Below are 15988 nucleotides of genomic sequence, written 5' to 3' on the forward strand. Positions count from 1 at the left end.
ATTTCCAACCCTCACCTTACTGGCAGCATCTCTGTACATGGCTCGCACAGCTCTCACTAACCATTCTTCTGTCCCAAGTTTCCTCATTGACCACCAGATAAGGGATCGGGGGACCCTGTCAAAGGCTTTCTCCATGTCAACGAAAGCCAGGTACAGAGGTTTATCCTTGGCTAGGTATTTCTCCTGCAGCTGTCTTACTAGAAATATGGCATCACTGGTGCTATTACCTGGCACGGACCCAAACTGCATCTCATCTAAATTGATTCGCTCCCTAATTAGTTGGGCTATGACCCTCTCCATAACTTTCATAACCTGATCTAACAGCTTTAACAATACAGGTGACTAGGCTACATGAATATTTTCTTAAGGATTTTCTTGCCAAGTTTCATGCAGTAATATCAAAAGATCTGGCTTTAAAGATGCTTTCTTTTTATTTTTAGGAAGTGTCTTGTCCATCATGCCTCAGAGGTGTTCAGTAGGGTTCATATCTGGTAACTGGCTTAGCCATGGAAGCTTTTTAAGGCCATTCTCTTCCAACTAATCTTGGGTCTTTTTAGCTGTGCAAGAAAGCTCTATCTTCCATAAATAGTGTTCTTTAATCATTTCACCACTGGAGGAGATAGGAAGAAATTCTTTCTACAATATGGACACATAATTATTTGAGTTTATGTATCCCTTACGCTCCACCATTTACGATTGACCATTGCTCCAGATTGCTCTCCAGACCATCACAAGTTTCATTGTTGGCTGCAATCTATTCACATGAAAAGTTTGGTGACAGAGTCTCCAGACCCACACTCGACCAGTGTCAGAAAATACAGCAAATCTGGACACATCAGAGAATATGACAGTGTCCCAAAGTGTTAGTGGCCTCTCTACCCTCTCACTTGTCCAATCGTTTCTCCATTTGATATTGGCTGGTTGAAGCAGTGTCTTCCTTCTCGCTTCTCTGCCCTAATAGCCAATTTTGCAGAGATACCTGTCAGCTATTCTGGGACTGACATCAACTTGTTCTGCTCTGTCAGAGGCCTTGCAATGAGGATTATCTTCCACACTTCTCTTAACAAAGCAAAGGGTTCTGTCAGAGGGCCTTAGTTGACCTGGGCAAGGCGATATGGACTACTTCTTCATCTGGGGAATTGAACAATTATTTTATTAACTGTAGAAAGTGGAATCACCAAGTTTTTCTGTGGTTTTAGGCTAAGTCAACCTTGAAATTGACCCAGTATATGGCCTCTTTGTAATTCGGACAGTTCCAAGGCTTCTTTTGTACATGGCATGATTAAACAGTCATTTAGAACACGAAACATACAAATGTCAATTAATAAAAAAAGATAAAGCTCAAATTAAAATAACCACAAGACGAGGTGTTATGGGTGTCTATTTACTTTTGTCGTGTTTGTGTACAAATGAATAATTTGATAGAACTGCACTCTAAAAGACATAAACAAAAAGAAACCCTTTAGTAGAAAACCCAGAATTAGTCACAGTAAGGTTATCCAACTGTTAAACCTTTTACTTTTCAAAACCATGCTACGATGGAAAAATGTACATAGGTATGAAACTTAATTTACACATGTATTGATGCATATAAAAGATGAAATTATGTTGTCTATATTCTTAAATACTTGCAATCAATTTATTGTAAGAACATAGAATTTTGACAGTTTTTCTGGAGTTGTTGCTTATCTACAATAATCTGATAAATTCGATTGTCATTGAGTTTCCTCTCGACACAAATATCTATTTTAAGGCACAATAAGAAAATGACTCTCCCCAGACACAAAGGAATATGCTTCAACACACGAAATCCCATAAAGAAATCCTGCAAACCAAATCCAAAAACGAAATATATATACATATACATACACATATATATATATATACACATATATATATATATATATATACATACATGATGGGCGTATTTCAGTTTTTGCCTACCAAATCCGCTTACAAAGATCTGGTTGGTCTAAGGCTACAGTAGAAGACATTTGACCAAAGTGCCATGTATTGGGACTGAACCTGGAACTATGTGGTTGGGAAGCAAACGTCTTACCGCTCAGCCATGTGCATGTGTGTATATAAATACGATTGATTGTGTGTGTGGGGGGGGGGGGAAGAAATATTTGAAAACATTGTGGTGAGAGGAGAGAGAGAGGGAGAGAGAAGGTGGAAGAGATGGAGAAGAGGAGGGGCAATGACAGAGGAAGCAGTTGCCCTGATGAGAAAGGAATCCTGGGGGCAGAAACACGGAAAACAATAAAATTTTCATTACACCGGTTCTAACAATATTTGTGACAACAACAACAACAACAACGTTAATAATAATAACAATAATAGTCACTGTACCAAAACCTAATGGATTCTGATTTTGTTCAAATATACATGCGAATGTATATGTACACATACAGGTAAGTGTGTGTGTATGTATATATATATATATCTATCATCATATATATCTATATCAATCTATATATATATATACACTCACACACACATGTATATATATATATATATATATATATATATATACACACACACATAAAAATATATAAATTCAATTGGGGTATTGACTTTGTAGTTTGCTTTATAAAGCCTGTCTACAGGTATTGGCTATCAGATAACATTTTACAGGGAATATTGATCGTATCGCTCAACATGCATCTGTAATCCATAAAGTACCAATAAGCTTTATATAAATATAAATATTAACAAAGAGAATGGACAGAGAAGACTTGCCATTTGTCAATATTACTGGATTAATACTGATTCAATCTATTATTTCATATATTATATATAGTAATATTTCAGCAATGATTTTCTGGTAAAAAAATGAAACAATTGTAGCATTATGCCAAAAGATGTGTTGCTCAACCCATTCTCTTTCTTAAAACTTATATATATATATATAAGTATTTATATATATGTGTGTATGAATGTGTGTGTAGATGTATGTGTGTGTGTGTATATATATATATATATATATATATATATATATGTATGTATGTATATACATATATATGGACACACACACACACATACACACACACAAGTATAGGCACAAGAGGTTTGATTGTGAAGTTTGTGGTGAGCAATGAAAAGAGTGAGAGTGGCAAATTCTCTCTCCTCCGACCCCCCCCCCCCACTGCTCCACCATCACTGTCACCCCATTCCCACCACAACCCCCTCTCCTTATCACAATAACTATTTAGAGTCCTTCGATGGCTCATCTATCGCCTGCTGCATCAGTCGTAGTTGTTCCGAGATCTCAAGAAGCTGTTTGGCCATATTTTTATTCAACTTGCGAGGGGCTGGACCTGCCCCTTGCCTGTTTGAAGCTTGCTTCCCCACTTGTGGTTTTTCCTCAGTGTCTTGAATGATATGTCTGGAAAATGGAGAGAGAGAGAGAGAAAAGCAGAAAATTAATATAGAAAATAAAAAACAATGAATTACGTGCCAAAAACCAAAAAAAACCCAAAGAACATAAACCTTTCTACACACACACACACACACACACACACACACAAAGTCATAAATGACAGAAACAGTTTGATGAAATTTTATTTAATAACAAAATTCCAATATCTTGACAAATTATTTTCTAACTTAAAAGCATGTAAATAATTTATATTATTCTATAGACTGAGAAATAAATATACACTCCTTGTTGTTTTCTCTTCTCCTATATATTCTATGTGTTTTGTAGAACGATGCATTAAGGAGCTTTTCTAGGAGCTCCACAGGATTACTTGAATGCCATGAAGATTCCGTCCAGATTTTCTGATTGTTTAAGTTATTTGGGGGATGTAATGTCGGTGGAGTTGCCTCCCCTTGTCCGTCTCTGGTTTGTGTTCGATAAGCCTGGGTTCATTTCTGTGTATGTTTTTGCTTTATTTTCCTTCAGCAAGGGCTTATCCGATGCCTATTCTACGATGAACTGTGTTTCGTAGTTAATAAACAAATTGCTTTGTCTTTGCCAGCCTTGTAGCGAGTTTGTTTCTTCAGCTTCACAAGTTGTTTGCCACAGTTTAAAGACACTTTCCAAGCGTTGACCATCTCAATGTTTCTTTAATTCGTTGTAGATTTCCTCGTCTATGTCCTTCAATTTCTCTTCATTGCTCAGGGCTCTAAGCTTAAGCAGTTCTATTTCTGTCTTCATGTTTTCCAAGTGTTAGTTTCTCCCTTAATTGTCTTTGTTGGTCCTGTTCGTTTGGAATACGTTTAATTTGGGGTTATATATTGTGAATTAAATATATGTGTGTATACACACACATATAATATATATATATCCAAAAACGAAATATATATATATACATATATATATATATATATATATATATATATATATATATATATATATATACCAGGTTTACAAGAACAAAAAACAAGTGTTGAGGTCAATTTGATTCAACTAAAAATTCTCCAAGGCAGTGCTCCAGCTTGGGTGGAGTCAAATGACTGAAAGAAGAAAAAGAAGAAAATATAAAACGTTCTATAATAGTTTTGTGTTGACAGCTGTTCCGGGAGAGCCACCGCTGATGCTGTAACCATGTTCATACACAACAAAGGCCTATGTTGTAGATGGCATTGCAAATATTTGGGCAAGGGCTATTAGGGTCAGTTGATACCTTGCTGTTTCTCTTCCACTGCCACCTGTCTTGGTGACAATGGAAAGGGCCTCGGGCTCTGCCCTGTCTTTCTCTGATCAACCCCTCCCTCTATACAAAGTAAAGATACTCACTGGAGTTGTGTCTGTCGGGCTATCAGCTGGCTACACACCGTCTGCACCTCCATGTCACAGTCGATAGGGTCCATCCACTCTTGTAATGTAACCTTGTTGTGGGTGGGGCTGCATCCTACAGCTGTTGGGGTTAAGGGTAGGAGAGAAAAAAGAAAAACAAAACGAGAAAAATATTAAGAGAAAAAAGAGGTAACAGGTGTAAAAAGGGTAAAATCAGTAGGGTATCGCTTAAACGAGTAAATAGTATTTTCCTAAACAAGAGATCCCCTTATTTCGGTTAGTGACTTATTCACGAATATACCAACATTAGCGCTGCTGAGGGTAATATTCTCTGGGAACACACAAAAGCATTTTTCACAATTATTTACTTTGACTTGTTATTATCTCATATCTGATTAGCCTGTTATTACGTAACATGCTTCATGATTTTAGTATACATACCTTATTAGTATTTTCCCCTATGTTCTATATACTCTGGGAACGTATTACAGCCCTTTTCGGCGCTACTTTATGTGAACTCTTACTATCGGGTAACTAATTTCATGGTATTACATGACTGACTTCACAATTTGGGTATTCATAACTTATTAGGAATTCCTAACAACAAGATCCTGTGTAAGACACTTCAGTATTCTCTGTAAATGCACAGAAACCGTTTTAAGGGCTACATACTTTGTATTGTTGTTACTGGATTAGCGAAACAATTATGAGAACGGAACCAAGGGATAAGCCCTGCTTCCCCAGGAATTACAGTGTACGCCCCAGCTAGTATATACATGTGTACATAGGTAAAACAGTAAGGTGCGATTTGAGGGAGATTTGGGTGCTATTTCTACCAGGTCTGGCTATTATGTAGAGGTCTCCATTGGATCATACATACATATATACATAGATAAGAGAGTAGGGTGTGATTCGAGGAAGACAAATGTGGGTAAACGGCAGGATACCGTGTTCCAGGAAAAATGTAATGGAAACGGAAAAACTCCTTCATAAAGAGTGATATTGCAACAGTTGCATAGAACCATGATGTTAGAGCAAAATTAGGCTTTTGTGTCGGTGCGCGCACGTATGAGAGAGAGAAAGGCCGAGAGATAGAGTGAATGAAGGTGATGATGGATGCCTTTGAAGGTCGATACTCGGATAGAAAAGGTGACATCGTCATGGTCGTTGTATGAAATGTTTACTTATAGATCACTTATGAACGGCTAAAACAAGCGAAACAGCAGGTTCTACACACCTGTTGTATACGTTGGTCTTGTTTTTTCGCTTTAAAGTAAGCGATTCTTATAGAAGCAAACACGATATTGAATAATTCTCCGTCATACGTCTTCTAAAAGCTTTAAACATACTTCCAAACTGGGACTTCGTCTAGGTTTATCTACGTGTGTGTGTGTGTGTGTGTGTGTGTGTGTGTGTGTGTGTGTGTGTGAACATCACATCAGCAACACTCATCATCATCTTCTTCCCAATATTTGTACCCTTTAAAAAGAAGCAGTTGTTGCTATTTTTCCGAATTTATTTTACATTGAGTGCACCCAGATTGCAGCTTTTATTGTACTTTGCACCAGAGAACATTATAGATTATCTGAAAACAAAACATATTGCCAATGAAAAAACCGTCTGCTTGCACACATTCAATCATCATCATCATCATCATCATCATCGTTTAACGTCCGCTTTCCATGCTGGCATGGGTTGGAGGATTTGACTGAGGACTGGTGAAACCGGATGGCAACACCAAGCTCCAATCTAATTTGGCAGAGTTTCTACAGCTGGATGCCCTTTCTTAAGCCAACCACTCAGAGAGTGTATTAGGTGCTTTTACGTGTCACCCGCACGAAGGCCAGTCAGGCGGTACTGGCAACGGCCACGCTCAAAATGGTGTCTTTTATGTGCCACCCGCACAAGAGCCAGTCCAGGGGCACTGGCAGCGATCTCACTTGTGTCGCAAAACTTGGGTTGTTGGATGTTATGACACCACAACCAGAAAAAGGATTTCTTCAACGTCTACTCGATAGGAGTGCAGAGATGTTGGAGAATGTTATCAGACAAAACGTTCTTGCAGAAAATTTATGACTGACAATTTGGCAAGCTATTGGAATCTGCATATACTCGGTTCCATTCACCAGACGGTAAATCGTTCCCCAAATTTCTTAGATCGGTCATCGGGGCATGTAAAAATCAGCGGAGGTAAAGATTATGGGAGATTATTTTTGTTGGTTTTATTTTGAAATGAAAACATAATATCAAGGTACGATTCAAGAAGATTGGATCCAGGGCGCGCATCCGCGCATGCGAGACGTGACTAGTGGATCCTACGACTACCTAGCGCGCGTGCGCCACGCACAAAACATGTATGAGGGTGTTTGCGTTTTGTTTACAATGTGTTTTATTTACTTTGTTCAAAAAAACCAAAACAAACCGTCCTGCATGTTTTGTGCATACATGCATTGGCAATAGATTGTTATTGTAGGATCGACTAGTCACGACTCGCGTGCGCGTGCGCGATAGCAGGTGTGTTCGCCAATTAACGGCGGTGAATTGGAATGTGTGGGAAAAAAAAGGGGTAAATTTCAAACATTTCTCTCGTTCAACACCCGACAAAGCATAAACCACAAAATTCACCTTTATTCTGTAATTCTATCTCCAGAAAATCGAAAAATACAAGTTATTCGCTGAAAAATTCTTGCAAAAGAAGCCAAAACCATTTCACAGCTGATGTCTTCTGCTGAATCGCAGACATTTTCGAACAAGGTAAGGCAAAGAGATTTCCTTTTAATTGGCTTTCGCTTGTTTCAAAAAAGACAAAACAAAACACTAACATGCTTTTGCTTTTGTTCAGACTTCGTTACTACTAATTTTTATAATTTCAGCATTCGTTTATTATTGTTTTCAAACGTATTTCTGCCAAATGTCATTTATAAAACATGTTTAAAGAAAAAGGGTGCGGATGCAGTCACGCCCCTCACCTTCGAAAATGTGTTTTTTAGTGAAAGGTTTCTTCGGAAACGTGTCAGTTTATTATTACATGTGTGTTTATATAGATGTCTGTAGGTATATAACGTGTGTATTCGTCTTTCTATAGCTCGAGAGAGAGAGAGAGAAAGTTGTAATGGAATTGAAGGCTTGTAATGGCTGTGGAGTATCTCTGGGTCAGTTCGTCGTACTTTATATTGTCTGATATCGTCTTTAAATCACATTTCACCTTCCAACACTTATAACCCCTCCTGAATCTCAATATTTCGTCGTTTTTTTGGCTTTCGGACACCTGAGTGTTTTGTCCATCCATCGACATGCACAAATCTTGCAGTTCTCCATTTTGTTCTCTTCTGGATCCCTTCCTGGTCTACGCCTTTCAAACACGCGCGAAACAATTTCCAGTGGGAGGGGGGGAGCCTGTTGAGCCTTGTGTTTTTTTGTATTTGTTTTTTTTCTCTTGCTTTGTATCGGAGGGGAATGGGCGGAGGGGGTGTCTGAGAAGGTGGGGTGGGGCGGGGTGTATGGCTTGGGGTTCTAATTCAATCTGTCCTTTCTTCCTCTTCCTTCAGCTACCATCCACTGTTCTTTGTTTCTCTTTTCTTCCTGTTGCACCTTCTCTGGCCCCTTTCTAACTTCTTCCTGACTTCTCTGCTTCTGCAGAGGCCTTTTTTAGCCACATTTAAAGCAACGAGGGGTTCTGCCCTCCACCCCCACTCTCAACACTACGTCTCCAATGGTCACCGTTTCCACCATATTTTCAGTGGTTCTGCCAATACCCAATATGATCAGGTCCAATGTTTGCTCTTTCCATACAGAATTTTCTGTTTTCGTGGCCTGCAGGACGGCTATTTCTTCTTTACTTCCGAGAAGAACAGCCGCCACAACCCAAGCCACATCTGTTTCTGGTGGGATTCTCTCCACCCTAATCCTGGAAGTCCTTCTTCCAAGATATGTAGGTTACTGTGGTTACAGCATATTCTTTTGCTTTTCCTGCCTTCTTGAACCACAATTGTTGCAAATCTGCTTCCTCTGCCTCAACATTTTCAATTTTCCTTTCTTCCACTGAGTACACCTTATATATTTACTGTTTTCTTACCCATATTTTCCAATACTTTCTGGAGTAGGGACAACTTAGCATCACCACCGATCCTACGTGCCATCTCCTCATATTTCTCCATGTTTGTCAGGTCCACCTCCTTTTTTGTGACTTCTGTCACTTCAGCAAATCTTTCTTCTTCCTTAAACACTTGTCCATCCGAACAGGACAATTTGGACCCCCTAAGGTCTGAATAGAACATGTTCCTTACTGTTGGCATTGCTGATCCTGCTTAAGGCGGAGAGAAAGCACAAGACAGTCGACCCCTCCTCACACAATCAACAAATACACCAACACTATGTAAAAGCGTGAGAGGAAATGGGAAAGAAGAAAGAGAGCGAATGTCTTAATTCTCCTGCTTAAATAGTCGGTGCCGATGGGAGTCTTGCCGATGAGTCTTGCTGTTGTATTAGATTGATAGATAGAGAGATATTGATATATGTAAATATATATATGTGTATATATTTAAGTGCAAGATCTCAGGATCAAGGTGTAGGAAGTGAGTAAGCTTCAAGCAGTCCATAGTAGAAAGTATAAAAAGCAACTTTGAAGAACATTAGTGGTTTATTGTCAAAGAAGATTGTAAATGTTTTCCAAAATTAAGGAACAGAGGAGATAAAATCACCAGCAGAACCTCAGAAATAGTAATTAGCCTAACGAGGGGTACTCCACTAGCTACTGATAAGGGTGAATACACCTTAGTTAAATGAAGGTTACATTGTTGTCAAAATATCTCAAATTAACTTGCAAGAGAATAAGGTTCTGCTAGCTGGGAGACATATGTTACTGGGATTTGTACCTGTTCCAATCCCTAAATTTGCATGTGTCTGTAGCTATATGTGTGTTTGTGCATGTGTGTGTGTGTGTGTGTGTGTGTGTGTGTGTGTGTGTGTGTGTGTGTACATGTATTCTTTTACTCTTTTACTCTTTTACTTGTTTCAGTCATTTGACTGCGGCCATGCTGGGGCACCGCCTTTAGTCGAATCAAATCGACCCCAGGACTTATTCTTTGTAAGCCTAGTACTTATTCTATCGATCTCTTTTTGCCGAACCGCTAAGTTACGGGGACGTAAATGTGTGCATCGGTTGTCAAGCGATGGTGTGGGGGACAAACACAGACATACAAACATATATATATATATATATATATATATATATATATGTATGTAGAAGAGAAGAGATGAGAAAGGAATAAACGATCATCTTCTGAACTTTCTAGGATGATTGCTCCTTCCTTTGTCATTCCTTTTCTTATTACTGCTCCCTACTTGACTAATGTGTCATTCTGGTGTATAATCAGTTTCACACCAGGTTATTTGGATCTCAATGCCTTAGCGATATATTCTTTTACTTGTTTCAATCATTTTGATTGTGGCCACGCTGGAGCACCACCATTTAGTCAAAGAAATCGACCCCGGGACTTATTCTTTGCAAGCCTAGTACTTCTGTCGGTCTCTTTTAATGTATTTTAATTATCATGTGCTTTTCAAGAGGCTTTTATAATTGAAGATTTCAACTTCACAATTCAGTCTTAATTCACTGTGAGATACACGTTTCAAGGTTGTATTAATGTCCAACAGAAGTGTACCCCAACACCGTAACTTTGTTTCCTCATAGCTGCATGCAACAAACATGAATATTTGAAGATAAAATTATTTACAAATGGAGTAGATTACAATTGTATCTTGATTTGTTGTGAAAAAAAGTTTTGAAGGAGGGTGAAAAGAGGAGTTTCAGATAAATCACCCATGGGTTGTGAATAAAAATAGGGAAACAGAATACTTTGAGAGAAAAACCCCACCCCTTTTTTTTTTTTTAAAGCTAATTTCAATAAGGCAAACCCCCATCTGTGTCATAAACAGATTCACTGTAGACACAATAAACATATGGTCCTGTGATATTGGACTGGGGTGGAACAGTTCTCCACTATCTACTTGAAGCTCTTCTATAGGCACTGTACTAAAAATAGCAACCCTTTATATTCTTAAGGTAGTGATATACAAAAAAGAAAACTTAATAAATTTATCATACAGACAGAGACATGGCTGTGTGGGAAAGAAACTAATTTTGTAATCTCATGGCTTCAAGTTCAGTCCCACTGCATAGCACCTTGGGAAAGCGTGTGTATATATATATACATATATATATTGATTGAAGTGTACAGTATTATAGCACTATGTATCCATTGTGGCCATCCTTACCAGTCGGTTTTGCACTTGGGGCTTAATAGGTTGTTAGATAGCAGTCCAATTATGTAACCGTGCACTCTTCAGAGCAGCTCTACTGTCTGTTTTGTATGGTTTCTATGACTGAATGCCCTTCCTAACTAATGCCAGCCACTTTACAGAGTGAACTGGGTTCCTTTTTATGTGGTGCCCATGCACATATGTTAGGACATTACAATATCAGAGAAGTATTTCAGTTGATTTCACCAATCAGGCTCCCACACGACAGCAGAAAATCCCAATCCTGGTGCTTGTTAGAAGAAGGGCTTGTGCAAACAAAGAAGATTGTGCTGAAAAGGATTTGTTGTATATATATAATATATATACATGGGTTGCATGGAGGCAAAGTGACTGAGTCCCTTTCAAGTGTTGGGCCTCATGGAGGCAATGACTGAGAAGACCCATCAAGCTGAGCAAAACCGCAGTTGTGGCAGATACTGGTACAGTACAAATTGGCATGTAAGGGCATCCAGCTATAGAAAACCATGCCAAATCAGAGAGGAGCCTGGTGCAGCCTTCCAGTGTGCCAACCCAGTCAAACCATCCAACCCATACCAGCATGGACAATGGACGCTAAATGATGATGATGATGACACACACAATAAATACATATGTGTGTATACATATATATATATATATATATATATATATATATATATATATATATACATATATATATATATATACATATAATTATATATATATATTTCGTTTTTTTGGATTTGTTTTGCAAGACTTTTTTATGTCATTTCGTGTGTTGAAGCATCTTCTGTTGTGTCTGGGGAGAGTCATTTTCTTATTGTGCCTTCAAATTTAACACTCACCGGTAACATTTCCACTTATTTCTTATTTTTATTTTCCTAAAACTTTCGTTGCGTCTTGCAAACTTATCAATAGTCTTGACTCTGTCCGTTATTTATGCATGTGTGTGTCTCAGTGTGTGTGTATGTATGCGTGCATGTGTGTGTATGTATGTCTGTGTGTGTGTGTATATGTATATATGTATGTATGGGTGTGTATGCATACATGTATGCATGTATGTATTCTGCATATTCCTGTGTGTGTGTGTGTGTGTGTGTTGCTGCTATGTACCATGTTTTTATGTATGGGTGTACATCTCCATATGTGTGGACATGTGTCTTTGTGTGAAGTAAAGTGTGTGTGTATATGTGGTCATGTGTTTCAGTGTCTATGTGCATATGTGGTTGTCTGTTCATATACCCTATGTACCTACCCGTCTGTATGTAGACCCGTTGGTTTACATATACATACATGTGCATGCACACACACACACATACACACACAGACATACATACATCTATCTGCATAAAAGCCCATATATACACACATGGAAGAAATCATGCTTACATGTTTGCATTAATATGAATGCTTGTGATATCCTAACGATGTCACATGGTTAAATAGATGCTGCAAATTCACCTCCCATTTGAGCTCAGAATGTAAAGATGGACAAACTGCACTTAGCAATTTGGTCTCAGGACCAACAATTCTGTCAGCTTGCTGCCTTATATGTACACACACATACACACACACACACACACGGAGGCTTCTTCCATTTTCCATCTATCAAATCCACTCACAAGCCTGTAGTAAAAAACACTTGCCCAAGGTAGCACGTGGTGGAACTGAACCCAGAACTATGTGGTTGTGTGTGTGTGTGTGCATATATGTATGTATGTATGTATGTAAGTGTATAATGAAAAAAAACTGAGTGGTTGGGATAGTGTTTTCAAAGAGATGGAGAGAGAGAGAGAGAGAGAGAGAGAGAGAGAGAGAGAGAGAGAGAGATGGGTGTAGCTGATTGGCCAGTTTAGTGATCGCTTTGATGGCCAACAAAAAACAACAACAATAACAACAGAAACATTAATAGCAACAGCGACAAAAAGTGTATTATGTGTACATATATCTGTGTATATATATACATATATATGTGTGTGTGTGTATACGTATATATATATATATGTGCATACATATACATATATATTATGTGCATCTATATGGGTATATATATATGTGTGTGTCTATGTATCTATGAATTATTGTGTATATGTATATATATGTGTGTACATATATATATACATATACACAATATGTCTACACACACACATACATACATACATTTATATACATACATATACATACATGTATATATACACACACACACACCTCTATACACACATATATACACATACATATATGAGTTTATGTATGCATGTGTATATATATATATATATGTATGCATGTATGTATATGTGCATTGTCCTTGAATCTGCATACACAGAAAACCAGGAGCTGAAAGGAAATACACTGGACATAGAAGGGGTCCAATGGTGTGAGCCAAGAGAGAGAGGATTGTGTTGCTATGGAGACATGAAGAATACGGAGTAGAGGGGGGGGGGCAGTTGTAGAAGGGGAGACGTCTGATGGCCGAAGCAATTGGAAACAGTTGAAGACGGAGACAAAGAAAGGCTTAGGAGACCATGTGGTGAAGACTGACCTTAAGATGGTGCTCCTCATGGAGGGGATGGTCACGGAATGAGGGTCGGGGTTGGTGACTGGTGGTGTTGAAGAAGTCCTGAATAGCAAAGACCCTCACCAGAATAGCAAATAGGCCAACTTCAATGTCACAAGAAGGACCGTGAGGACGTATACTGAGAGGTATATCATCACAGAACAAATGAAACGGGTGGCTTTATTAGCAATTTGAACCTACAACCAAATTCAATAGAAGTCACCAAAGTGAGTGAGGCTAGTGACCAGCATCAGCTGTTGCTAGAGACAACAGTTAAAGCAACTCGAAAGCCACCAAAGCACTGAGCTTTTGAGGTTTTTAAGTTGTTTTAACTGTTGTCTCTAGCAATACCCTCTGTCACTTTTCTCACCTTTTACTTGATACAGTCATTAGACTGTTGCCATGCTGGAGCACCGCCTTGAATAACTTTTAGTCGAATGAACTAGCCCCAGTATTTATGTTTGTGTTAAGCGTGGTATATATTCTATCAGTTGATTTTGCCAAACTGCTAAGTTACGAAGACGTAAACACACATATATATATATATACAAGCACATGACAGGCTTCTTTCAGTTTCCATCTACCAAATCCACTCATGTAGTTGGGAAGCAAGCTTCTTACCACATTGTCACACCTACACCTATATATATACATACATATATATATATATATATATATATATAATATAATATAAATAATGTATACATACATACATACATACATACGTATATGTACATACTTAAATCTATGTGTATATATGTGTATATATACAGATTTATATATACATATATATATATATATATATATATATATATATATAATAAAGTAAAGTTGTGGAATACCGTACGAGTGGAAATATATATGAAAGAAGGTTTGAAAATGCACTTATTTTTCAAAAATCTTTATTTACTTAACCGGTTTCACTTTTTTAGAAAAAGTTTATCAAAAGTCTTTGAGAATAATAAAAAATGTTAAAAAACAGTCTGAGTATTAAAATGCATATATACATTCTTTGATGATAAAATATATTTAAAGTATAAAGCTTTGTATGAACTTTGTAGTGTTACATACTGATTGTCACACATTCTCTGATATTAAGGTGAAATTGTTAAAAACAGTGTTAAAAACAGTGTATGAAAATACACATATGGAAAAATACATATACATATTCTCATACATATTCTTTGACAATGGAATAAAATTGAGAAGGAACTGACCTGGCCTTTTTCTCTTGTGTATATTGAAGGAATGTTTTACTGTCTTAAGAGACAGTATGACTGGCTAGCTGGGGTGGGAGGGAAGAAGAGTTAAAGAAGATGTTTTTATTTTTGGTTGGTCTGTGACAGTCTGTCATGGTTCACTGCTTTTTGGGACTGGTTTTGTGCACATCTCTATGTGTGTGTGTATATATGTGTGTTTGTGTCCGTGTGTGTGTGTGTGTGTGTGTGTGTGTGTGTGTGCCGTTTTTATTGGTCCCAGAGTTTATTGTGGAATGTGTATATGAGTGTGTGTTTGAGTGTTTTTTGTGTCGGTGGGGATGTTAGGTGTGTGTACGTGAGACTGCGTATATCTCTTTGTCTGAGTGTGTGTGTTGTTTTGATCGTCCTTGTGGTGTGTGTGTGTGTGAGAGCAACCGTATGTATGTGTGAGGGTGTGTACGTATGTGTGCGTATGTGTGTGTATGTATGTGTGCATCTGTGTGTGTGCGTGGGAGTGTTTTGTGTGAGTGTGTGTGTGTCTCTCTGTCTGAGTGGGTGTGTTGTTTTAAATATCTTGTGGTGTGTGTGTGTGTGTGTGTAAGCAAACGTATGTGTGTGATGGTTCATATGTATGTGTATGTCTATGTCTGTATGTGTGCGTGTGTGGCATGTGTATATGAGTATGTGTGTGTTTTTTATCTATGGTAGGATGGTGTGTGTATGTGTGTGCACGTTTGTGTGAGTGTGTATGTGTGTGATTAATATTTGTTAGGGTGTTGTGTGTGCGCATGTGTGTGTATGTGTATATGTGTTTGTTCGTGTGTGTGCGTGAGTGCGTGTGTATGTGTGTTTGTGTGTTTTTTGTGTCGGTGGGGATGTTAGGTGTGTGTACGTGAGACTGTGCGTATATCTATTTTTCTGAGTATGTATGTGTTGTTTTAATCGTCCTTGTGATGTGTGTGTGTGAGAGAGAGCGCGACCGTATGTATGTGTGAGGGTGTGTACATATGTGTGCGTCTGTGTGTGTATGTATGTGTGCATCTGTGTGTGTGCGTGGGAGTGTTTTGTGTGAATGTGGGAGTGTGTGTATACGTGAGTGTGTGTGTGTCTCTCTCTGTGTCTGAGTGAGTGTGTTGTTTTAAAAATACCCATTGTGGTGTGTGTGTGTGTGTGTGTGTGTAAGCAACCGTATGTGTGTGTGATGTTTCATAT

General features: G+C 38.2%; 1 protein-coding gene and 1 long non-coding RNA gene across 5 annotated transcripts in view; one reads left to right on the forward strand and one right to left on the reverse strand.

Annotated features, from left to right (window-relative positions):
• Nucleotides 1-1368: 1368 nt before the first annotated feature.
• Nucleotides 1369-15988, reverse strand: part of LOC149134280 (uncharacterized) — an 880637-nt gene continuing 866017 nt past the window's right edge. For all 4 annotated transcript variants that reach the window (XM_089355979.1, XM_089355977.1, XM_089355980.1 and 1 more), the window contains one exon: nucleotides 1369-3388. The gene's annotated coding sequence lies outside the window, so the exon portion shown is untranslated. The remainder of the gene's footprint in view (nucleotides 3389-15988) is intronic.
• The window catches only part of LOC149134281 (uncharacterized), a 438594-nt gene continuing 429926 nt past the window's right edge, over nucleotides 7321-15988 (forward strand). Inside the window, exon 1 of the long non-coding RNA XR_016242797.1 lies at nucleotides 7321-7498. This is a non-coding gene — a long non-coding RNA (uncharacterized LOC149134281). The remainder of the gene's footprint in view (nucleotides 7499-15988) is intronic.

The sequence above is a fragment of the Octopus bimaculoides genome, chromosome 8 (assembly GCF_046866305.1).
Source record: "Octopus bimaculoides isolate indiv1 chromosome 8, ASM4686630v1, whole genome shotgun sequence".
Taxonomy (NCBI): Eukaryota; Metazoa; Mollusca; class Cephalopoda; order Octopoda; family Octopodidae; genus Octopus; species Octopus bimaculoides.